Here is a 26,347-nt window from a genome sequence, read left to right on the forward strand (position 1 = left end):
CGCTGGGCCTAATTTGACCATGTCTTACAAATAGATACCGTTCAGAATTTTCCAGGTACATCCACTGACAAAACGATGGCTTAGTCCGCCACATGCTTTTATTGTGTCAGCACAAAAAGGTTGCTCTCTTCTAATTGATACCATTCCCAGTGTGACTGATATAGCTCGAACATCTTCTACGAAAATCCTATAAACATTTACGCACAAAATGATATTTTCAATACATCTCGTAGAACGAAGGGCGTATAAACACTTTATGGCCAAATCTAATCTCCTTAGACCAAACTACGTAGATTGTTCTTAAAAAGACTCCCCGCTGTTTGGTGAAACGTAATTCCTCATCAACACTCATATAGGGAAACAGATTAGGTTAGGTTTGACTCCAGGTTATCAAGAGAGTAAGAATCTATTTTAATCTCCTTGGGAAGGAAGGATGCCACGACCCCACTGTGCTTGGAGACGAGTACTGCATTGCATCTTTTGCTATTGAAAACGCGGCGTTGCTCTTTCCTCACTTACAGGAATAACCAGACAAGTTTTACGTATATACGAGATAAAGATAGAATAGTTATAACGCTTACTGGAGACAATTCGTGATGAAATTGAAGAGCAAGATTACAAACATTGCCCAGCATTCAAATAAATTCAGCAAAAGGGATACATGTCAGTTAATCTTCACTGACTGTCATTCAGCTTACGTGTCAACTATAAACACAAATTTTAGCCTAAGATACTCTGAATGCCTAAAGCACTGGAAAGTGGAAATACATACACCACATTCGCAAACCGCTTCACACAAGACGGTCCAGGGGTAGTGCCCAATATTCAGGGATATGATAGAACGACCATTCGAAGCAAAATAGTCTAGTAAACATGGGCTCTAAAATAAAAGAGCACATGTTCTATTTCTTTAATGTAAGACACATCTCTCCTATTGAACAAGTGCTCATAGTTCTTAAGATATGCATTTTAGAGCCCATGTTTAACTTACAATTTTTTCTTCCTATGGTCCATACTGCCACCTCCCGAAAATTTAGAAACCGATGACCCTGAAGTAAGGGAGATTTGTTTCACATTATCGGTGATGGAAAAGCACCCATAGCTCTTAAGGCAGACATTTTAGAGCCCATGTTTACTACACTTTATTGCTTCGAATGATCATTCCTGTCACATCCCTGAATAATAACCGTTCCTCTCTGGAGAACCTCTATAACGGAATCATCACCCTACTGGCACTGACACCAGTAAGCAGTAATAATAATAACAGACAATTAATGACCACCTACCATAACACAAAAAGGACAGTTAATGTCCACATACCAAAACCCAAAAGATCCGCTGCAGTAACACTAAGCAATAGGTACGCTACCCTTCTTACCTGGATAAATTAGTTTTTGGGGTTATAATTTACGTCTAGACTGCAATAATTCGTAGATAGAAAAACTGGCCAGCTATCACATTACAAGAAGGATTCACTACAGTAACTCATAGTATTAGATCAGATACCCTTCTCACATAAACAAATCATTTGTTGAGGTTATAATTTACGCCGAAACTTTCTGACAAAGATTGTGCCTGCTCGTGGTTTCCAATAAAGTTGCTATTTCACTCGACAGATTCCGACCTATGTCCAGATTATGACATTTTTCACCCTCAGGATGCCAGACACTCCTTTCTTGAACTAAACTTATCAATTTCTGACAGGCCATATTTCGTGTGTGAGAACGTCGGATAAGAAAACTAACTGATTTGAATTTCACCAATTGTTGTCCAAAGTCTTTACGTTCGGGCACAGACATCCGCTGCATTGCGACCGCGCAAATAATAGCGTCATGATTTGAATATCAGTCGTCATATGTATGGGAACTGGATATACGTCCTAATGACCTTCTCCGTCCTCCCTGTCCCGGTCGATATTCTCCTTCTCCACGCTTTGTCCATTTCCTCCTCTTCCCCCCCCCCCTCTATAAATCACTCCTCCCACCCACTCTCTGTCCACCTTCTACTCCACCCCCCTTTCTCTATCTCCTGCCGACTCTCTGACCATCTCTTCCTTTCCGCTCTCGGTGTCCGTTTCTTTCTCCCTCTCTGCTCATCTCTTTTTCCGCCCTCTTTCTCCCTCACATTGAACCTTGGTTACTGTCACTGAAAATTCAGATTTTCTAGTAGTATTCCTATAATATGGCCATAAGCCGTAAAAACAACTTTCATGTTTTCTATGAAAACCGTCTAAGAGGAATTAAACGAAACAGCACATTGTTGTATACACAATTCGAATTTAGAAATGCATATAATGAGAGAGAATATCTATGCGAGAAACAATATGTCTAATGAAACTTCCAGGAAGATTAAAACTGTGTGCCGGACCGAGACTCGAACTCGGGACCGTTGCCTTTCGTGGGCAAGTGCAAGTGAAGCTTTGAGGAGGGGTTGTGAGTCGTGCTTGGGTAGCTCAGTCGTAGAGCTCTTGGCCGCGAAAGGCAAAGGTCCCGCGTTCGAGTCTCGATCCGGCACACAGTTTTAACCCCTCAGGAAGTTTCATATCAGCGCTCACTCCGCTGTAGAGTAAAAAGTTCATTCTGGAATCGTCCCCCAGGCTGTGGCTAAGCCATTTCTCCGCAGTGTCCTTTCTTCCAGCAGTTCTAGTTCTGCATGGTTTGAACAAGAGCTTCTGTGATATACAGAGTGAGTCACCCAACGTTACCGCTGGATATATTTCGTAAACCACATCAAATACTGACGAACCGATTCCACAGGCCGAACGTGAGGAGAGGGGCTAGTGTAATTGGTTAATACAAACCATACAAAAATGCACGGAAGTATGTTTTTTAACACAAACCTACGTTTTTTTTAAATGGAACCACGTTAGTTTTGTTAGCACATCTGAACATATAAACAAATACGTAATCAGTGCCGTTTGTTGCATTGTAAAATGTTAATTACTTCCGCAGATATTGTAACCTAAAGTTGACGCTTGAGTACCACTCCTCCGCTGTTCGATCGTGTGTATCGGAGAGCACTGCAACATACATCCCGTTTCTACAGAATGATCTGCCAACGTTGCTCGAAAATGTTCCACTGGAAACGCGTCGACGTATGTGGTATCAGCATGATGGTGCACCAGCAGCGGCGACATTACACCAGATGTACTGCGGCGTGTACGACATTCATTACGCCAGAGATTGCAATTATGTGCAGCAAATGATGGCCACCACATTGAACATCTATTGGCCTGACATGTCGGAACACACTCTATTCCACTCCGTAATTGAAAACGGAAACCTCGTGTGTACGTGTACCTCACCCCTCATGGTAATGTACATGTGCGTCAGTGAAAAAGACCAATAAAAAGGTGTTATCATGTGGACGTAATGTGCTGTTCGAGTCTCTTCTGTACCTAAGATCCATCACCGTTCCCTTTGGATCCCTACGTAATTCGGTGCTCTCCGATACACACGATCGAACAGCGGAGGAGTGGTACTCAAGCGTCAACTTTAGGTTACAATATCTCCGGATGTATTTAACATTTTACAATGCAACAAACGGCACTTATTACGTATTTGTTTATATGTTCAGATGTGCTAACAAAACTAACGTGGTTCCATTTAAAAAAACGTAGGTTTGTGTTAAAAAACATACTTCCGTGCATATTTGTATGGTTTGTATTAACCAATTACACTAGCCCCTCTCCTCACGTTCGGTCTGTGGAATCGGTTCGTCAGTATTTGATGTGGTTTACGAAATATATCCAGCGGTAATGTTAGGTGACTCATCCTGTATATATCCCACTGTCCCACTGTCCGTCTGAATGTCCGTTCGAGTATCGTCGTGTAAAATTTTAAGAAAATCTGTCAATAACGTTTCGAAATTTTTGGTAACGATGTTTCTCCTTATTTTATATATATATATATATATATATATATATATATATATATATATATATATATATATATATATATATATATTGAAAGTATATAGTCTATGTGTGTCCGAATGTTCATGAGGGTATTGTGTCAAAGTGTCAAAAGTTGACGTAGATCGGTCATGGTGTTTTTCGAGATTTTTGATAACAATATTTCCCCGTTATATATTACATATTTATTTATATGTTATATATATTGATGTAGGCAATGTAAACTTCGTAATTCCATCTGTCTTTGAAAACCTCGTAATTCCAATAAGCAGAGATTTGAAAGTGCATGAAGTTCTCTAATCTGTCAATAACTAGGCTTCTTTGCAAAAACAGACATAATGTCTGCAGGAATACCGCAATCACTTTTTATACAATGTTACTTATAATCCGTCTTGATTGCAAAATGTTTATTCACATGACCGTTTCCTCTAGAACCATCTTCAGATCTGTAGGAGTAACTCCTGTAACCGAAACTACAGATCTGAAGATGGTTCTAGAGGAACAGAAACCGGTCATGTGAATAAACATTTTGTAATCAAGACGGATTATAAGTAACTAGGCTTCTAATATATAGTTACACATGTAGCAATTTTAAGAAACCGTTTTTGTTTACGAGTTTTTCATTAAAAAATAGATAAATAACAACACGAGCTTATTCACATGCAGCGTTGTGTAAAAATTTCAAAGGAATCGACGGACTACTTTTCGAACTTTGGGAGCACAAACATACAAAAGCTAAATTATGATATGTAAAGATTTTTCTGGTGGGTAGAAAGCTTTATTCTGCATGCGGGACAGCGAGAGTCAATATAATTGTTATATAATGTAAGAAACACATAAACTACCTTTGACGATAGTTATACACTGTAGTGTACGTAAGTTAGTGACAGAAAACAAGTCCAGTATTCAACGTAAGGTAAGATGAAAACTAATTAAAAACGCAACCTCAGTTTAGTGCGTGACACCCGATCGATTGTGCATGCAGTGCACTCATTAGGTCTCGAACTCTGCCGGAGCACTAACGTGACCTAAGTCAGACTTCAAATCCTGAGTGCTCTAAGGTACTCTTCCGTTTAGTGCTAACGATTTCCTGTTACGACAAAGGCCGCTCCTTCTGATCTTGGAAAACCTTTTTACCGGTCCATTGTGTCTCCCTAGCGGAAGGGAACGGATGTCTGCCACTTATTAACGACATTCTACTGCTCTTCTTCGATCGCCCACGTGATTGTCATTACTGCTCAGATCGCTTGTAGGTTTGCAGATGACTTAAGGTTGCGCTCTGAGGGAAACCCATATCAGCGATATACAGCCTTGCTCATTCTGTGAACTATTCTAAATCTGGGGTCTATGCTATCCCTTGTAACAGGACTAACTAGCTACGAATATTATCCAGCGGTACGAACGCAATTTCCGTATTTTACTGCACACAGTTATCGTCCATTACTCATTGTCATTGTGAGCCTAGTGTTATTCTGACCCTAGAAAAAAACATTTATTGTGTCACAAGACTCCGCGAGTTTTCATCTTCAGCTGAGATAATACACACCTATAGAAACACTGCGAGTTTGCGAAAAGAATGCCTGCCAGCATGAGTTCTCAACCATAGTTGTCTCTGCAGACCAACTTTGCCGTTAATCTCATGTCTGTCTCGTGCGAGAACTCATCTAACACTAAGTAAGTTTGTTACATGTTCCATAGATCATTTGACAATTCTTTTATCGAAATGATGTGGAACTAGTCACTTTACAGGATAAGTTTACATGATTGGTGTTAACATTAATGAACATATTATTTATCTTGTGGTGTTGCAGTTCTTCGCAGCTCTTCAACAAATTCCAGAACACAATCATCAAACTTCAAAAAACCATACTCACTATAAAATTCAAGAAACTATAGTGATATCAGAGATTGACTCCACCTTGATGCAAAACGCCTTGTTATTCGTTTACTTCTTTATTCTCCCAAACTAGTTTCGGCGACAAATATCACCATCATCAGTGGGTTTTTTAAATCTTAATTATTGTATGTTACAGCATGTTTTAAGCAATTATTGTAGCTGTTTGCGACATATTTTCTCTTCGCTTTTTTCTGTTGCTGTTTTTTACTTAGCGACCATCATGTCATATCCGTTGTATGGTATGTAGCTGCTTTTATACAAAGAAAAACAAACCTTTCGTACTTTGTTTCTGATCCAGAATATTTGGCGTAATATTCTGGATCAGAAACAAAGTGTTTTTGGGCCAATGATAAAAAATTTTGTTTGCTGCATACTGAACTTCTTCCTGAGCCTTGACAGTGCTAATAACGGGTAACAAAGGTCATTTTCTCTCTAGTGTTCTGGGTATGGACATCTTCTCAATGTATTATTTATGACGAATTTCATTAGAGAATGTACGTGTTAAAATGGCTAGCTCCTTGAAGAGGTACCTACATGACATTCACGGATTAGCACCTCATTATTATTCTTACCGCTCGGTTTTGTGCAATCAATACTTTCTTTCCGAGTGATGAATTACGCTACAAAATTATTCCATAAGAAATTTTTGAGTGGAAATACGCCGAATACGTCAGGAGGTTGATTCGTTTGTTTACAAGATTGGTGATTATACTAAGAGAAAAAGTAGTTGAACTTAACTGTTTGAGAAGCGCAGTAACAAGCTTCTTCAATTTCAAATTTTCGTCAGTATGTAACGGTGGTCCTCCACTATTCTTAGGCTGTTAAGTTACCTTTAACTTACCTTCCGGCCTGTGTAAGTTCAGCGCTGAGCTATAGTATGGGTGAAAATATTATCCCAAAAATAGCGGAGATATCGGACGCTTTGTGCTCGAAACATTCTTTTTTGGTGCATGGCATATTATGATTTGATTCGTTAAAATCATTTTTCTCTCTAATGGAGCCTAACTTGCTGAAGCTACCGTTTGCAATATATCTTAGAATACAAAAAAGGTGATGCTGGTTCCGATGGTTATTTCTCGGTTCCAGTGGGAGTAGACGTATGCATTAGCATCTAATTTTTGTTTGGTCGCCTGAGATACGGGAACAATGAGTCTGAAAATAGTGGGCGATACACATTAAGGAGTGACCAGCTGAGATTAAGGCTTCATTAGAGAAGAAAGATAATCTGGCGCGGCGTGCGGCCGACTATTCTGAGTCCCGTTCCTCGTTTTCTGAGGCACTCGCCAGCCCTAATTTCGCAAACTGTACCGGTGGCCGTGGCCGGCGTAGCCAGGAGTCGTGCGCACACAATGGGCTCGGTCACCTCGAATGTTGGGTAAAGAGGCTGCTGCAACCCATCCCAATTAGTCGGGCGGTCTCCTGGTAATGAGGTGGCAAGCAGAATACATCAGGCAAAACATGCTCTGGGCTAGTCTCCAGGAGTGATATGAAAATACAAATGTGACAAGCGAAAGAAGCAACCACCGGATCACCGATTTTGTCCACCATCCGTAAGACTGTAGTACATGCGTAGGTGGAACAAACGCTGTTCTAGTACGACGCGTTTCTCAAGCATTCTCACTGTAGAACCATACTTGTTATTCTCTGTAGTCTCGATGCATGTGCTATCATTATGTCCACTCTACCAGTCGGTGTTTTTTATATAAGGGGCGATCGAAAACTATCTGTTTGAGGGCGTTGCTGCACCGTATACGTAACGTAGTGAGACTCCAATGCGGGTATATAAGCAACAACATACAGGCAAGGTCTTAGTGTGGCATTCGTGTCTTTCCGACGTGCTTGAGGTACACTACTGGCCATTAAAATTGCTACACCACGAAGATGACGTGCTAGCGACGCGAAATTTAACCGACAGGAAGAAGATGCTGTGATATGCAAATGATTACCTTTTCAGAGCATTTACACATGAGGAAAGTTTCCAACCGATTTCTCATACGCAACCAGTAGTTGACCGGCGTCGCCTGGTGAAACGTTGTTGCGATGCCTCGTGTAAGGAGGAGAAATGCGTACTATCACGTTTCCGACTTTGATAAAGGTCGGATTGTAGCCTATCGCGATAGCAGTTTATCGTATCGCGACATTGCTGCTCGCGTTGGTCGAGATCCAATGACTGTTAGCAGAATATGGAATCGGTGGGTTCAGGAGGGTAATATGGACGCCGTGCTGGATCACAACGGCCTCGTATCACTAGCAGTCGAGATGACAGGCATCTTATCCGCATGGCTGTAACGGGTCGTGCAGCCACGTCTCGATCTCTGAGTCAACAGATGGGGACGTTTGCAAGACAACAACAGTTCGACGACGTTTGCAGCAGCATGGACTATCAGCTCGGAGACCACGGCTGCGGTTACCCTTGATGCTGCATCACAGACAAGAGCGCCTGCGATGGTGTACACAACGACGAACCTGGGTGCACGAATGGTATGGGGTGCCATTGATTACACGTCTCGGTTACCTCTTGTTCGCATTGACGGCACTTTGAACAGTGGACGTTACATTTCAGATGTTTTACGACCCGTGCCTCTACCCTTCATTCGATCCCTGCGAACAACTGGCTCGTCACAATACACCAGTCACTACTCTTGATGAACTGTGGTATCGTGTTGAAGCTGCACGTGCAGCTGTACCTGTACACGCCATCCAAGCTCTGTTTGACTCAATACCAATATCGAGGGCGTTATTACGGCCAGAGGTGGTTGTTCTGGGTACTGATTTCTCAGGATCTATGCACCCAAATTGCGTGAAAATGTAATCACATGTCAGTTCTAGTACAATATATTTGTCCAATGAATACCCGTTTATCACCTCCATTTCTTCTTGGTGTAGCAATTTTAATAGCTGGTAGTGAAAATGTGGAAACGTGAACTATGGCGACGTTATTACCAGATGCATCCAAACAAGACCAAATGTCCTGTTACTCTCGTCATGGCTGCCGAAGGACGAATGCCGGTTGACATCCATCGGAGAATGAAGAATGTTTAGGGGGCAGCTTGTCTACCGAAAACCTCCTTGTGGAGTTTGTGCGACAAGGGCGCTGCTGCTTCCCGATAACGCACGTCCCTATATCGCAAATTTTGTAAAGCAGAAGTTACACTCTGTCAAGTGAGAGACACTGGAGCACCCGGCCTATAGCCCTGATCTCTCCCCATGCGGTTATCACACGCCTTCGGCCCCTTAAAAAAAAGCCTTATAGGGTGGACGATTCCTGTCAGGCGAGGGTGTGCAGCAGGCAGTGACGGACTTATTCAAGAAGTAGGACAGTGTTTTACCGAACGGGTATCTTCAACCTCGTGTGTCTGTGTGATGACTGCTTTCCCATACTGCTAGGCCAAAACAATAGACAACGCATTACATTATTTACACAGGAAAATTATGTATCTAGTGGATCTAAATGGGTAACACAATGCCTTAGGATGTTGTCTAAGCATCTGCATGCCATACACAACATCTTTCGAAGGATCTCAGTAGCTATTCTTCGAAAGGTTTATTCCTTATTTTTGAGCAATTCTGCACCAGAATTCTACTGACGTTGATCCGCTTGGGACGTGATTAGTCGCTATAATGAAATATGTGGCGTATCAAGATCCGTTGTAATGGGAATGGAGATTTTACTGAACACCCCACCAATCAAGCAGGCTCGAAGTTCTTCATCAAGGAACTCATGCTCTGAAAGAACAAAGTGTGCTGGAACTCCTCCTGCTGCAGCCACTCATGATCGTTAATTCCTCTGTCTTTGCTGTTTATTGAGGTGTTACTCACGATTTAAACATGTCCAGATAAGAATTTCTACTCACGTACCCTTCAGAAAAGTATGGTCAGAACAATTATCGTAATGACATCTAGGCCCATGTAATAACATCAGGCGGGTTCCTTTACTACTTTGAACATAATGGGAGATTTTCCTTAGATTATAAAACACATTCATCTTGTGTGCACTGCGAGGTATCGCACTTCCATCAGCGAGAGGGACGCGGTATTTGGAAACTCTGCCAACAACGCACTGGTTCTTGAAATTTTTAAAATCGCTTTTTTATGTTTTACCGGATTCCTGGTCTTCATGGTAGACTCATGAAATGTTCGCATGGTAAAATCCCCACTTCATCGCTACCTTGAAGATGCTGTGTCCCATTGCTCTTGCACCGAGTATAATGCCACGTTCAAACTCACTCACTTAAATTTTGATAACCTGCCATTGTAGCAGCAGTCGCTGGCCTAACACTTGTCGTCATGTATAGGAGTTGCCGACCGCGCGCCGTATATTCTACCTGTTTACATATCGGTGTATTTGAATACGGATTCCTATACCAGCTTCTTTACCGCTTCACTGTACAATTAGATATTAGCACACTTTCTTTAAGGTATGTCTAGAGGGAGACCAAGAGATGAATATAGACAAGTCAAAAACAGTTTTCCATCACCCCGGTTCCCAGAATTCCTGAAGATAGACTATGATTGTAGATATTTTATGGGAGACACAGTGCCTTCGACTGTTCAGAGATGTCACTAAACCCGCCCAAACACGTAATCAACCATGCAGGAGCAGAGCCTATTAGACGGAGGGGGTCCGACAGTCGATCAGTTCCAGTCATTTCACATGGAAGGAGGTACACGGCTCGTGTTGTCTGTAGTTCAACCATGCCTAGACGGTCAATACCGCGGTTCGAGCGCGTCCGCATTGTTACTTTGTGCCAGAAAAGGCTCTCAACAAGGAAAGTGTCCAGACGTCTCGGAGTGAACCAAAGCGATGTTGTTCAGACATGGAGGAGATACAGAGAGACAGGAACTGTCGATGACATGCCTCGCTCTGGCCGCCCAAGGGCTACTACTGCAGTGGATGACCGCTACCTGAGGATTAAGGCTCGGAGGACCCTGACAGCAACGCCACCATGTTGAATAATGCGTTTCGTGCAGCCACAGAACGTCGTGTTACGACTCAAACTATGCGCAATAGGCTGCATGATGTGGAACTTCACTCCCGACGTCCATGGCGAGGTCCATATTTGCAACCACGACACCATGCAGCGCGGTACAGATGGGCCCAGCAATATGCAGAATGGACGGCTCAGGATTGGCATCACGTTCTCTTCACCGTTGAGTGTCGCTTATGCCTTCATCCAGACAATCGTCGGAGACGTGTTTGGAGGCAACCAGGTCAGGCTGAACGCCTTAAATACACTATCAAGTGCGTGCAACAAGTTGGAGGTTCCCTGCTCTTTTTGGGTGGCGTCATGGGGGGCCGACGTACGCCGTTAGTGGTCATGGAAGGCGCCGTAACGGCTGTACGATGCGTGAATGCCATCCTACGGCCGATATTGCAACCATATCGGCAGCATATTGGTGGGGCATTTGTCTTTATGGACGACAATTCGCGCGCCCACTGCACATCTCGTGAATGACTTCCTTCATGATAACGATATCGCTTGACTAGAGTGACCAGCATGTTATCCAGACATGAACTCCATCGAACATGCCTGGGATAGATTGAAAAGGGCTGTTTATCGACGGCGGGACCCACCACCCACCCTGAAGGATCTAGTCGAATCGCCGTTGAGGAGTGGGACAATCTGGACCAACAGTGCCTTGATGAACTTGTGGATAGTATACCACGACGAATACAGGTATGCAGCAGTGCAAGAGGACGTGCTGTTGGGTAACGGAGGTACCGGTGTGTACAGTAATCTGGACCACCACCTCTGAATGGTGGTACACCAGGCAATGTGTGGTTTTCATGAGCAATAAAAAAGGCAGAAATGTACCCGTTGGACACTGTAGACCGGCAGTACACCCGTGGATATTTTGATTATCAAATACGCCGGGAGAAACTCAAGAATCACGGCAGAAATGATGTTTATGTTGATCTCCATCCAATTTTTTGTACAGGTTCCGGAACTCTCGGAACCGAGGTGATGCAGAACTGTTTTTGATGTATGTGGAAAGAAAATTCAGAATATTGTAGGTTGCATTAGTTATGTAGAGATGAATGGTCTTGCACAGGATAGATAGCGTTGAGAGCTGCGTCGAAACAGTCTTCGGACTCAAGACCACAATAACAACAACCCCGTACTTTTTGTGATACGAGGATGTGTCGGATACACTGTACACCTATTCGCACGAGTTCGCGTACACCCCTCGTCTTACACTGAGGAGTGTAGCTACGCGCGCTTTTGTGGAAATTTTGCTAGAGCGAGATTTCCGAAGCGACGCGGTAGGTGTTTTCGGCGGAGTCAGCCCGCCCCTCTAGCCACCTGCGCGGCATTAGTCAGACGGTGATAACCCAGGGACCCGGGAATGTGGCCGGTCGTCGTCAACTCGATACGCGGCACGCCGCCAAAAACACACGGCCGCGCCAAAACAGGGTCGCAGCTGCCCACCTTCTCATCTCCGCTGCAACCGACGGGCATCGCCCTCACGCGGTGGCGCGGTGGTCCTCAGTGACCTGACAATAGTTGTGGCGCCTCATTGGTCAGCATCCTCATTTATAACTTCGTACCAGCGTCAGCAGCAATGGAACCTCGTAATATACCGGGTGATTGTAATTAAAGTGCACCTACTCACAGACGTCCAGTGTAGGCTGTAATTATCGTATGGCAGGAAAGCTTGGTAGAGATTCTAATGCATTAATTCGGACCCGATTCACGTTGCTAAAAAAGAAGTTCCAATTTTGGCCACTAGGTGAAAATATGGCGCTGTGAACGCAAGAAAGACGTATAAAAATATTTCTTTATGTAATATACACTCCTGGAAATTGAAATAAGAACACCGTGAATTCATTGTCCCAGGAAGGGGAAACTTTATTGACACATTCCTGGGGTCAGATACATCACATGATCACACTGACAGAACCACAGGCACATAGACACAGGCAACAGAGCATGCACAATGTCGGCACTAGTACAGTGTATATCCACCTTTCGCAGCAATGCAGGCTGCTATTCTCCCATGGAGACGATCGTAGAGATGCTGGATGTAGTCCTGTGGAACGGCTTGCCATGCCATTTCCACCTGGCGCCTCAGTTGGACCAGCGTTCGTGCTGGACGTGCAGACCGCGTGAGACGACGCTTCATCCAGTCCCAAACATGCTCAATGGGGGACAGATCCGGAGATCTTGCTGGCCAGGGTAGTTGACTTACACCTTCTAGAGCACATTGGGTGGCACGGGATACATGCGGACGTGCATTGTCCTGTTGGAACAGCAAGTTCCCTTGCCGGTCTAGGAATGGTAGAACGATGGGTTCGATGACGGTTTGGATGTACCGTGCACTATTCAGTGTCCCCTCGACGATCACCAGTGGTGTACAGCCAGTGTAGGAGATCGCTCCCCACACCATGATGCCGGGTGTTGGCCCTGTGTGCCTCGGTCGTATGCAGTCCTGATTGTGGCGCTCACCTGCACGGCGCCAAACACGCATACGACCATCATTGGCACCAAGGCAGAAGCGACTCTCATCGCTGAAGACGACACGTCTCCATTCGTCCCTCCATTCACGCCTGTCGCGACACCACTGGAGGCGGGCTGCACGATGTTGGGGCGTGAGCGGAAGACGGCCTAACGGTGTGCGGGACCGTAGCCCAGCTTCATGGAGACGGTTGCGAATGGTCCTCGCCGATACCCCAGGAGCAACAGTGTCCCTAATTTGCTGGGAAGTGGCGGTGCGGTCCCCTACGGCACTGCGTAGGATCCTACGGTCTTGGCGTGCATCCGTGCGTCGCTGCGGTCCGGTCCCAGGTCGACGGGCACGTGCACCTTCCGCCGACCACTGGCGACAACATCGATGTACTGTGGAGACCTCACGCCCCACGTGTTGAGCAATTCGGCGGTACGTCCACCCGGCCTCCCGCATGCCCACTATACGCCCTCGCTCAAAGTCCGTCAACTGCACATACGGTTCACGTCCACGCTGTCGCGGCATGCTACCAGTGTTAAAGACTGCGATGGAGCTCCGTATGCCACGGCAAACTGGCTGACACTGACGGCGGCGGTGCACAAATGCTGCGCAGCTAGCGCCATTCGACGGCCAACACCGCGGTTCCTGGTGTGTCCGCTGTGCCGTGCGTGTGATCATTGCTTGTACAGCCCTCTCGCAGTGTCCGGAGCAAGTATGGTGGGTCTGACACACCGGTGTCAATGTGTTCTTTTTTCCATTTCCAGGAGTGTATTAGCCGGCCGTTGTGACCGAGTGGTTCTAGGCGATTCAGTCCGGGACCGCGCCGCTGCTACGGTCGCAGGTTCGAATCCTGCCTCGGGCATGGATGTGTAGGACGCCCTTAGGTTGGTTAGGTTTAAGTGGTTCTAAGTTCTAGGGGATGATGATATCAGATGTTAAGTCCCATAGTGTTCAGAGCCATTTGAACCATTCGTAGTGCATTAGGAACACGATGTCCGGAGAAATGGTAAAACGAGCAGAAAAAGGATTATGTTGAATTTACTTTTACACAGTTTATTCAATATAAGCACCGGAGACGTCGACGACATGCTGAATCCGTCGTGATCGACAGCTGCTCGCAACAGTTCCTGTGGAAAATGAGCAAAGTGTTGCTGTATATTGACCTCCGGATCACGTAGAGACCGAAAGTGTCCCTTGTAAGTAAGTTCTTTTAGATATCTCCGGTTCCAAAAGTCGCATCGATTCGAATTACATGATCTTTGAAGCCGTACATCTGGAAAACCTCCGGAGCTAATACGTTGGTGCAAGCAATATGAAAAATTTGGAAATTTGTGATAAAGTCTTATGGCACCAAACTGCTGAGGTCATCGGTCCCTAACCTTACACACTATTTAATATAACTTAAATTGACTTACGTTAAGGACGACACACACTCCCATGCCAGAGGGCGGCGGACTCTAACCTTCGACGGGGGGGGGGGGGGGGGGGAGCCACGTCGACCATACCATGGCAAGGTACCTCAGACCACGCGGCTTAACGCATGCGACTGTATTTTCTGTCCTCATTCTTAGACCGCGAGGCGCAGCAATATGAGTTATTGCCACCACCTAGCACGAAAACAGTGATTTCCACACAGTTGCGCTCTTCCACAGCAGATTCCCGGCGGGGTCAGGGATTTTCTCTGCTTCGTGATGGCTGGGTGTTGCGTGATGTCCTTAGGTTAGTTAGGTTTAAGTAGTTCTAAGTTCTAGGGGACTGATGACCATAGATGTTAAGTCCCATAGTGCTCAGAGCCATTTGAACCATTTCTTCCACAGCAGGAATCGCCTGCTCTGCAAGGAGGCCTCGACAATGTCCAGACGTCGAAGGATACCTGATAGGTCCTCTGGGTGTATTCTTTTGAAAGAAAAACGGACCGAGAATAATGGTGCTTGAGAATCCACAACACACACTCACATATGGCGAGTGCAGTGGCTCTTCATACACAACACACGTTTCAACAGTATCCCAAATTAGACAGTTTTATGTATTCACTGCATTCTATAGTGTGAAATATGCGTCGTCACTGCCTAGAATATTGTCTGACCACGTGTCATCAACTTCGATGAGTGCCAGAAACTGAAGACCAAATTCAGAACGCTGCTGCGGTTTACGAGGTTTCAGTTACTGCACCGCCTGGATCTTGTACGGGTACCAGCGTAAAATACAGCACATAATTTTCTTTATTGTTGACCATGGTATGGACAATTCTCGTGACACTACACGAGCACTGGCACTTTCTGCCTGGATCAGTTGCAGCAACAGCAATCTCGTCAGTATCTTCCACAGGGATAGGATGCCTTCCTCTTCCAGGTGCCACACCACGCTCACCTGTGTTTTCGAATTTGATTATCATCTTCTTTAAACCATTTAATTAGATCAGCGCTCGACCTTTCAATAGGCAGTACTCTCTCAGTGCAGCACTATTAATTGCTGCCGTTCACATAAAACAGTTTCACTAACAGCGCATGGTCTCTCTTCTCGATAACCACACTGTTCACTCATTTTATGGCTTGTCAAATGACAGCGTAGATGTCATATTATAATAGAAACAGTGTACAACAACAGATTTTCACCTGGTGGCCACAATCTGAAGTAATTTTTTTCCAGGCTAAATTGGATCTACTTAATGCATTAGCATATCTACCAAGTTTCGCCACCATACGATAATTGAACATCACGTCCTCCGTGATTTGCTACAATTGTAGCTGGTACAATTAAATGCTTCGTACATATTTTCGCAGACGCTATAAACCCCATCGAGAAATATTACATTAAAAATGATTGCCGATAAGTCGGATACAAATACCATATTGCCAGAAAATTGCAATTATTCTGGGTATCAAACTACTGCAAGTAAAGTGTTAGAATCGTGTACTGATTCGACAAGACTACCCTTGGAATATCTTAGCAATCATTTACTTGTGCTCGGCATACTTCATGACTGCTTAAATTTTCCACGTTAACGCCCATGTACAGAGATACGTTACTGGACTTTAATATTGTAATTCCACGAAGGCATAATGCGGCAAGCGTCAAATTGGCACGAAATGCTTTGATATGCAAATCGTTAGTGCTGTATCGGGGTTCTTGGTCCATCAACGTAACAAGCATGTCCAGCGGGTTGCCGAACCACCGACATGCAGGCGAAGCGTCTTGTGCAGCCACTCATCAACATCGCGTAAGGACAACAACAACGGCAGATTGTTTTCATGGGTAACTCCGACAGCAGCCGCGACGACAAGGGTCGCTCCTCTCCCCTACAGACGGAGCCTCGTTCATCACTAGGAGGCGCGGCGAACAGCACTACCTGAAAGTTCCTGGCAAATCAAAACTTTGTACCAAACTGGACTCGAACCTCGGAACATTTCCTTTTGTAGGCAAGTGCTCTGTCAACTAACATAAACGAGCAAGATACAAGAGCCTCCTCACAGGCTTACATCCGCCAGTGCCTCATCTCCTAGCTTCAACCCTTCACAAAAGTACAAAAAAATGTTCAAATGTATGCGAAATATTATGGGACTTGAAACTTCCTGGCAGATTAAAACTGTGTGTCCGACCGAGACTCGAACTCGGGACCTTTGCCTTTCGCGGGCAAGTGCTCTACCAACTGAGTTATGGGACTTAACTGCTAAGGTCATCAGTCCCTAAGCTTACACACTACTTAACCTAAATTGTCCTAAGGACAAACACACACACCCATGCCCGAGGGAGGACTCGAACCTCCGCCGGGATCAGCCGCACAGTCCATGACTGCAGCGCCTGAGACTGCTCGGCTAATACCGCGCGGCTTTCACACAAGTTCTCCTGCCGCTGTGGCTAACCATGTATCCGCAACATCCTTTCTTTCAGGCGTGGTAGTCCAGGAAGTTTCGCAGCAGAACTCCTGTGAAGGCTCTAATGTAGTAGCTGCATTGGCTGAGATACAGCTGGGAGGACGGGTCATGAGTCGTGATCGGGTATCTCAGCTGATAGAGCACTTGCCCCCGAAAGAAAGGTACTAGGTTCTTGTCCCATTCCGGGACACTCTCTACCAGGAAGTTTCATATCAGCGCACACTCCGCTGCAGAGTGGAAATTCGTTCTGGAAACAGCACTACCTGCTTCCGCAGTATTATGTACCAGCGCATTCGCCAAGAGAAAAAGCAGCCATCAGCAAGCCTCTGCCATTATTGCTTGTCTCTGTCGACTCAGGCGCAATGACATGGTGTCAGACGGTTTACTGAACTTATTGCGTATGATTAACGGAAAGTCGTTCATTTGTTGTCCGTTTGTACTCTGAATTTGTTATATTTTCTCTCAACAGTGATACTGGTCCGCAACGGGTGGGAAACTTCTACATTCGTCAGTTTGCCATAAACTAAAATAACGTTGATATTGTCTTATGTCTACCTAGCAACTTTGTTTTGCTTGTGAGTCCTCCGTAAGGTCACTATAATCAGCATGTCAGCGTGGCTGCACAAAACGCTGAGCAGTGACGCCATTTGAATTCTGTGTGTAAAGAAAGATTACGCTTCGGGTTTCTCATACAGAAATCTGAGTGATGTTTGTTTGTGAGAAGATAGCGCTATACCACGCTAAGAAGGATAAATGTCTACCTGCACCAGGGAAACTGGCAAATTCCATATTTCTAGATGGAAAGCACGATGCCCGATTGCAGACTTTTTACGAAGATACGAGCATATGAAATACTTCCAAGATAAGTGAGTGGCTTGAAGACTTCGTAAGTAACAGAAACCAGTACGTTGTCCACGATGTCGAGTGTTCATTAGTGGCAAAGGTATCGTCAGGAGTGCCCCAGAGAAGTATGATAGAACCACTATTATTCTCTATATACATAAATTTTCTAGCGGACATATTGGCAGCAATCTGCAGCTGTTTGCTGATGCTGCTACGGCGTATGGGAAAGTGTCGTTGTTGACTGACTGTAGGAGGATACAATATGGTTCAAATGGCTCTGAGCACTATGGAACTTAACTTCTGAGGTCATCAGTCCCCTAGAACTTAGAACTACTTAAACCCAATCACACACACCCATGTCCGAGGCAGGATTCGAACCTGCGACCGTAGCAGTCGAGCGGTTCCAGACTGTAGCGCCTAGAACCGCTCAGCCACCCCGGCCGGCGATACAGTATGACTCAGACAAAATTTCTAGTTGATATTCTGAATAACAGCTAGCTCTAAATATAGAAAAACGTAAGTTAATGCGGACGAGTAGGGAAAACAAACCTGTAATGATCGGATACAGTATTAGTATTGACACAATTGCGTCATTTTAATATACAGGCATGACGCTGCAAAGCGATATGAAGCAGAACGAGCATATGAGGATTGTGATAGGGAAGGCGATTGGTCGACTTCGGTTTATTGGGTGAATCTTAGGGCAGTATAGTTCATCTGTAAAGGAGACCACAAGTAGTACGCTAGTGCGACTTATTCTTGAGTTCTGCTCTAGCGTTTGAGATCGGTACCAGGTCGCATTAAGGGAGGCGCACTCCCAGATTTGTTACTGGTAGGTTAGAACAACACGCTGGTGCTACGGAGATGTTTCCGTAACGCTTTTGCGAATCCATGAAGGGAACACGACCCTCTCTTCGAGAAACACTACTGAGAAAATTTAGTGAATCGATATTTGAAGTTGACTGCAGAACGTTTCTACTGCCGCCAACATATATTTCGCCTAAGGACCACGAAGATAAGATATGAGAAATTAGGTCTCATGCGTAGGCGCATAGACAGTCGTTTTTCCCTCGCTCTGTTTGCGAGGGGAACAGGAAACGAAATGACTAGTAGTGGCACAGGGTACCCTCCGCCAATCGCCGTACGGTGGCTTGCGAAATATATTGTCGTAGATACTAATGTAGATGATTTTTTAGAATGATGTCTCTTAGAGGATGTGTTAACGTACATCTCGGTCAGCATCAGTTACTGCGTGCTAGATCTTACTTTGTCAAATGTGTGGCCGGCCGGGGTGGCCGAGCGGTTCTAGGCGCTACAGTCTGGAACCGCGCGACCGCTACAGTCGCAGTTTCGAATCCTGCCTCGGGCATGGATGTGTGTGATGCCCTTAGGTTAGTTAGGTTTAAGTAGTTCTAAGTTCTAGGGGACTGATGACCTTAGAACTTGAGGCCCATAGTGCTCAGAGCCATTTGAACCATTTTTTTTTCAAATGTGTGCGTGCTACTCTAATATGTAAAAAAAAAAAAAATCTCCTTCAATTCAGGCCCTGAATAAAAACTGGAATCTCTGATTCCCATCTACAGGCTCCAAAGGAAAGTTAATAGCAGGAGAGTTCGAAAAGAATACGACAGATCATTTTACACGAGTTAATTTTGATGTTGGATATCTTGCCATAACTAATGGTAGTGTCAAGATTTTACTTGAGTATTTTATAAAAAAATTAAACTTGCAACTCCCTTCAAACACAGCTGAGTCATCGGCGTCCAGGACGATCTTCCTGATCGGCAACTTCGGCAGCAGTACAAGATGTGGTGCGTCCGCTAATTCCGAGTTCCTTTTTCGAAATATGTTTGATTTTGCCAGTGAAGCACAAACGGTATGCAGTTCTATAACGTAAGTGTGAATAGGATGAATCATTGCCATGAAGTCGTGACCGTTCCCACAGCATGAGAATTGCAGTTGGATTAGTGGCAACTGACCTCATTTGTTGGTTCTAACCATTAGTATGGTAGCTCGGCCCCGTCTGAAAACATACTCTTAAGGCAAGGTACAACTAGGAAAGACACCTGACATTCCGCACTAAATGAAAACGATCGCCAACAAAAACATAAGAGAGAACGCATATTATTTCAGGTCCACAATTGGTTAAATTAATCTCAACTATTGTATTAAAATTATTGAACACAAGGATGACCAAGGCATTGGACGCCTGCTGAGTGCAACCGAAGACAAACAAATGCATCGTTACTATGATTTGCACAATGAAGCAAGAAACAACGCTCGGACGCAGGGAAATAACTTCTCCTACGGTATATTGATAATTTTCACTTATGGACCGTCTGACAGCAACTGAATAAAACACAATTTTAGTGCCATACGCGTTTCGCCTTTATTTTCTGCAAGGCATCATCAGTGGCCTGGAATATGTACATATGTTAGCTATTTTATTTACATTTTTGTCACTGTGCCTATAGGTTATAAACAGTTCTGGTGGTTGGTATTTCCTATTAAGTAGTAATGTTTTGAACTGTACTTACAGGTTGCGTAGACAGTTTCTTACATATTACGCTCCTGTTGCATTTTTGGTGTTGTTCTTCTTCCTATGAGCGCCAATTTGCTGTTTTTTCCGCATTGTGCTTTATTCAGTTGTGTTTTATTCAGTTGCTGTCAGACGGTCCATAAGTGAAAATTATCAATATACCGCAGTATTACGCGCAACTGAGGACAGGACCACAAAAGTTGAAGATGTCAAATAACTTCTCATTTGCAGTACACCATACGCAGTTCTAGAAACTGTTATTTCATAGGAAGTATTTCAAGGTGGTAATCGTTCTGAAATGAACCAGTAATTGCGACTGAACTGTATAATTTAGAAATATTCAAGATGAGCACCAATGATTGTCTATGTTTTCATAGGTACTTGATCGGAGTAACATACTAAACCCATCCCTATTTTATGTGAAAAAGTGTCATAACCTATCTCCTATTTAAAGCCACATCTATGAAAAGAGTTTTCAACGTATCCTATTGGCTACAGCGACTATTATATTCCTGGACAATAATGATGAAACCGATGACAGTGCTAGCCAGAGAGACTACAGTAGGATGTATGTTTCCCATTGCATTCGTCCCAGTTAACATACAGCGGCATAAGAATTGTTGGAATATAGGAACTAATGTACACCGAAGAGCCAAAGAAACTGGTATACCTGCCTAATATAACGGAGGGGCCCGGCAAGCACGCAGAAGTGCCGCAACGCGACGTGGCATGCACTCGACTAATGTCTGAAGTAGTGCTGGAGGGAACGGACACCATGAATCCTGCAGGGCTGTCCATAAATCCGTAAGAGTACGAAGGGGTGGAGATCTCTTCGGAACAGCACGTTGCAAGGCTTGACAGACATGCTAAATAATGTTCTTGTCTGGAGTGTTTGGTGGACAGCGAAAGTGTTTAAACTAAGAAGAGTGTTCCTGTAGCAATTCTGGACGTGTGTAATGTGGCATTGTCCTGCTGTAATTGCCCGAGTCCGTCGGAATTCACAATGGACATGAATGGATGCAGGTGACACGACAAGATGCTTACGTACGAGTCACCAGTCAGAGTCGTATCTAGACGTATCAGGAGTCGCATATCACTCCAACTGTACACGCTAGACACTATTACAAAGCCTTCACCTTCTTGAACAGTCCCTTCTGACATGCAGGGCCTATGGATTCGTGGGGTTGTCTCCATACCCTACACGTCCATCCGATACAAGTACGACCAGGCAACATGTTTCCAGTCATCAACAGTCCAATGTCGGTACTAACGGCGTAAAGTTTTGTGTCGAGCAATCATCAAGGGTACACGAGTGGGCCTTCGGCTCCGAAAGTTCATATCGATGATGTTTCGTAGAATGGTTCGCACGCTGATAGTTGTTGATGACCCAGCACTGAAATCCGCAGAAGGGTTGCACTTCTGCCACGTTGAACGATTCGCTTCAGTCGTCGTCGGTCCCGTTATTGGCTCTGAGCACTATCGGACTTAACTTCTGAGGTCATCAGTCCCATAGAACTTAGAACTGCTTAAACCAAACTAACCTAAGGACATCACACACATCCATGCCCGAGGCAGGATTCGAACCTGCGACCGTAGCGGTCGCGCGGTTCCAGACTGGAGCGCCTAGAACCGCTCGGCCACACCGGCCGGCGATCCCGTTATTGCATGATCTCTCTCCGGCCCTAGCGACGTCGGAGATTTGATATTTTACCGAGTTCCTGGTATTCAAGGTACACTCGTGAAATCGTCGTTAGGGAAAATCCTCACTTCATCTCTACCTCTGATATGCTGTGTCCCATCGCTCGTGCGCCGAGTATAACATCACGTTCAAACTTACTTAAATGTTGATAACCTTTCATTGTAGCAGCGGTAACCGATCCAACAAGTCGGCAGGCACTTGTCCTATATAGGCGGTCTCTGTTTGATTACGCATGCCTATACCAGTTTCTCTGGCGCTTCAGTGTAACTGTTTCATCAACTTTCGGGAATACGGCCACAGAAACTCTATTTCTTCAACTGATATTTCTGCCTCATACTCTTCGTCCATCTTCAAAGTGTGTAGACGGATTGATACTACAGCGCTCGCACTCTTTGTTTAAGAGAGGAGCGTCACTGTGCTTGCGGCCAAGCTATACAACGCCGCTTTGGCTAAAACATAAGGTGGGCTTAAGGAATGAGAAAGATGCAGCAGAGAGCTTTAAATTGGTGTGTTTCCAGCATTTGTGGGAAGTCTGTTGTCAAAAACAGGTCAGATCCTCTCGTAGTACGAGGAGCGTTCAATAAGTAATACTACATTTTTTCTCGACCGATTTCGCTTGAAAAAATGCGGAACTTTTTGTGGGGCATGGTAGAATATTCCCACTTCAACCCGTATAGTTTCATGCATACTGATAAGGTGGCGGCGCCATAGGTAGCTTTCAAAATGGCGTCTATGACGGAGGTGTGTTCCAAGCAGAGCTACATCACTGAGTATCTTTTGGTGGAAAATCAGAGCTTCGCAGATATTTATAGGCGCTAGCAGAATGTCTATGGAGACCTGGCATTGAAAAAAAGCACGGTGAGTCGTTGGGCGAGGCGTTTGTCATCATCGCAATAAGTTCGCGCAAACCCGTCGTACCCCCCACGCTGTGACTCCTGCAGTGATGACCTCAAAAATGCAAACTAACTTCTCCTTTTCCATGAAAACGCGAGGCCTCTCGCAAGTCTGCGCGTCCAGGAGAAGCTCACAAAACTTCACAGGAATGTTCTTCCTCACTCACTCTAGAGCCCCGATCTCGCGCCTTCCGACTTCCTTCTGAGGGAAGCAGTTCGTGGATGATGCAACAGAACGTTGGCTCCGGCGTCGACTAGTAGAGTGGTAACATGCGGGCATACAATCCCCCTCACTAAGGTGATGAGATTATGATGAAAAATTGGGTTTTTTGAGCCAAAAGAGTGGGAAATGATAGGGTGACTGGAGTCCTGAAATAACCAACATGCTTTCAGAAAAAAATGTGTTGCATTATTTATTGAACGGCCCTCATACAATCTTTCACTCTCCTCCGGAGCACCTTTTGGTTTTGTGAAAGATGGCTCGAGCTGTGCAAGGTTCAGGCTTGAAAGATCACCTGCGACCCCGGCTTTCATAAATCGGGCCAGTGTCCCTTACTTTCCGCGAGAGACGTACGGAACGCTGAAGATACGCACTTCTCTAGCAGGCTCAATAGACCAGCTGCAGCAGGACTTGCATAGACGCTGGTCACTCTATGCTGTACGGCAATGTCCAAATTCAGCGTCGACTTTATAAATATGGGATTCGATAGTGAAAGAAGCAGTGGAAATTCATTAGGCGAAGGATATACACTATTGGCCATTAAAATTGCTACACCACGAAGATGACGTTCTACAGACGCGAAATTTAACCGACAGGAAGACGATGCTGTGATATGCGAATGATTAGCTATTCAGAGCATTTACACAAGGTTGGCGCCGGTGGCGACACCTACAACGTGCTGACACGAGGAAAGTTTCCAGCCGATTTCTCATACACAAACAGCAGTTGACCGGCGTTGCTTGGTGAAACGTTGTTGTGATGCCTCGTGTAAGGAGGAGAAATGCGTACCATCACGTTTCCGACATTGCTAAAGGTCGCATTGTAGCCTATGGCGATTGCGGTTTATCGTATCGTGACATTGCTTATGGCGTTGGTCGAGATTCAATGACTGTTGGCAGAATATGGAATCGGTGGGTTTAGAAGGATAATACAGAACGCTATGCTGGATCCCAACGGCCTCGTATCACTAGCAGTCGAGATGACAGGAATCTAATCCGCATGGCTGTAACGGTTCGTGCAGCCACGTCTCGATCTCTGAGTGAACAGATAGGGACGTATACCAGAAAACAACCATCTGCACGAACAGTTCGACGACGTTTGCAGCAGCATGGACTATCAGCTCGGAGACCAAGGCTGCGGTTACCCTTGTCGCTGCATCACAGACAGGAGCGCCTGCGATGGTGTACTCAACGACGAACCTGGGTGCACGAATGGGAAAACGTCGTTTTTTCGGAAGAATCCAGGTTCTGTTTACAGCATCATGATGGTTGCATCCGTGTTTGGCGACATCGCGGTGAACGCACATTGGAAGCGTGTATTCGTCATCGCCATATTAGCGTATCACCCGGCGTGATGGTATGGGGTGCCATTCGTTACTCGTTTCGGTCACCTCTTGTTCGCATTGACGGCACTTTGAACAGTGGACGTTACATTTCAGATGCGTTACGACCCGTGGCTCTACCCTTCATTCGATCCCTGCGAAACACTACATTTCAGCAGGATAATGCACGACCGCATGTTGCAGGTCCTGTACGGGCGTTTCTGGACACAGAAAATGTTCGATTGCTGCCCTGGCCAGCTCATTCTCCAGATCTCTCACCAACTGAAAACGTCTGGTCAATGGTGGCCGAGCAACTGGCTCGTCATAATACGCCAGTCACTACTCTTGATGAACTGTGGTATCGTGTTGAAGCTGCACGGGCAGCTGTACTTGTATACGCCATCCAAGCTCTGTTTGACTCAATGACCAGGCGTATCAAGGCCGTTATTACGGCCAGAGGTGGTTATTCTGGGTACTGATTTCTCAGGATCTATGCAGCCAAATTGCGTGAAAATGTAATCACATGTGATTTGTCCAATGAATACCCGTTTATCATCTGCTTGTCTTCTTGGTGTAGCAATTTTAATGGCCAGTAGTGTAACAGAGATAGCAGTTTCAGACTGAGCAAAGCATGGGCTCTTTCACTTTCTTCGCTCAACTCGCAAAAGCGTCACAACAGTGCGGCTCATATTCATGCATCGATATCTCAGCATGGATCGCGCGTCTAACCACAGGTTGAGCTGATACATAGATCTTCGCTGCTACACTGTATCTCTGGCCGTTGCGTTCTGTGATTCGGAAGATGGGCGAAAGCTACGGCTGAAATTCATCTTCCGGATGCAGTGCGCCTGAGATCTGACAGACCAATACCAGTTCCCTTATGGGCTTAGGGGGGTTTGATCCAGTGCACATCTGATTGCAGTGACATGTTTGTAGCATTTTACAGAATACAGCCTTCTCCACACGAATGGGAAGTCTAAGTGAAACATTATATCATGCGACACATTATCAAAAGCCCTCTCGATGTCAAAAGGGACTTCTTCCGTTCTTGCGCTTCGTTCCCCTCGTCCCACATACACTACCGCCCATTAAAATTGCTACACCAAGAAGAAAAGCAGGTGGTAAACGGGTATTCATTGGACAAATATATTACACTAGAACTGACATGTGATTACATTTTCACGCAATTCGGGTGCATCCTGAGAAATCAGTACCCAGAACATCCCCCTCTGGCCGTAATAACGGCCTTGATACGCCTGGGCATTAAGTCAAACAGAGCTTGGATGGTGTGTACAGGTACAGCTGTCGATGCAGCTTGAAAGCTTGAACACGATACCACAGTTCATCAAGAGTGGTGACTGGCGTATTGCGACGAGCCAGTTGCTCGACCACCATTCAACAGACGTATTCACTTGGTGAGAGATCTGGAGAATGAGCTGGCCAGGGCAGCAGTCGAACATTTTCTGTATCCACAAAGGCCCGTACAGGACCTGCAACATGCGGTCATGCATTATCCTGCTGAAATGTAGTGTTTCGCAGGGATCGAATGAAGGGTAGAGCCACGGGTCGTAACACATCTGAAATGTAACGTCCACTGTTCAAAGTGCCGTCAATGCGAACAAGAGCCAGACGTGTAACCAATGGTACCCCATAACATGACGCCAGTATGGCGATGACGAATACACGCTTCCAATGTGCGTT

At 45.2% G+C, this 26,347-nt stretch overlaps 1 protein-coding gene across 1 annotated transcript in view; it reads right to left on the minus strand.

Annotated features, from left to right (window-relative positions):
• LOC126203433 (PDZ and LIM domain protein 3) overlaps nt 1–26,347 on the minus strand; it is a 449,093-nt gene that overhangs the window by 294,905 nt on the left and 127,841 nt on the right. The window lies entirely within an intron of this gene.

This window comes from Schistocerca nitens, chromosome 9, assembly GCF_023898315.1.
Source record: "Schistocerca nitens isolate TAMUIC-IGC-003100 chromosome 9, iqSchNite1.1, whole genome shotgun sequence".
In the NCBI taxonomy this organism is placed as follows: domain Eukaryota; kingdom Metazoa; phylum Arthropoda; class Insecta; order Orthoptera; family Acrididae; genus Schistocerca; species Schistocerca nitens.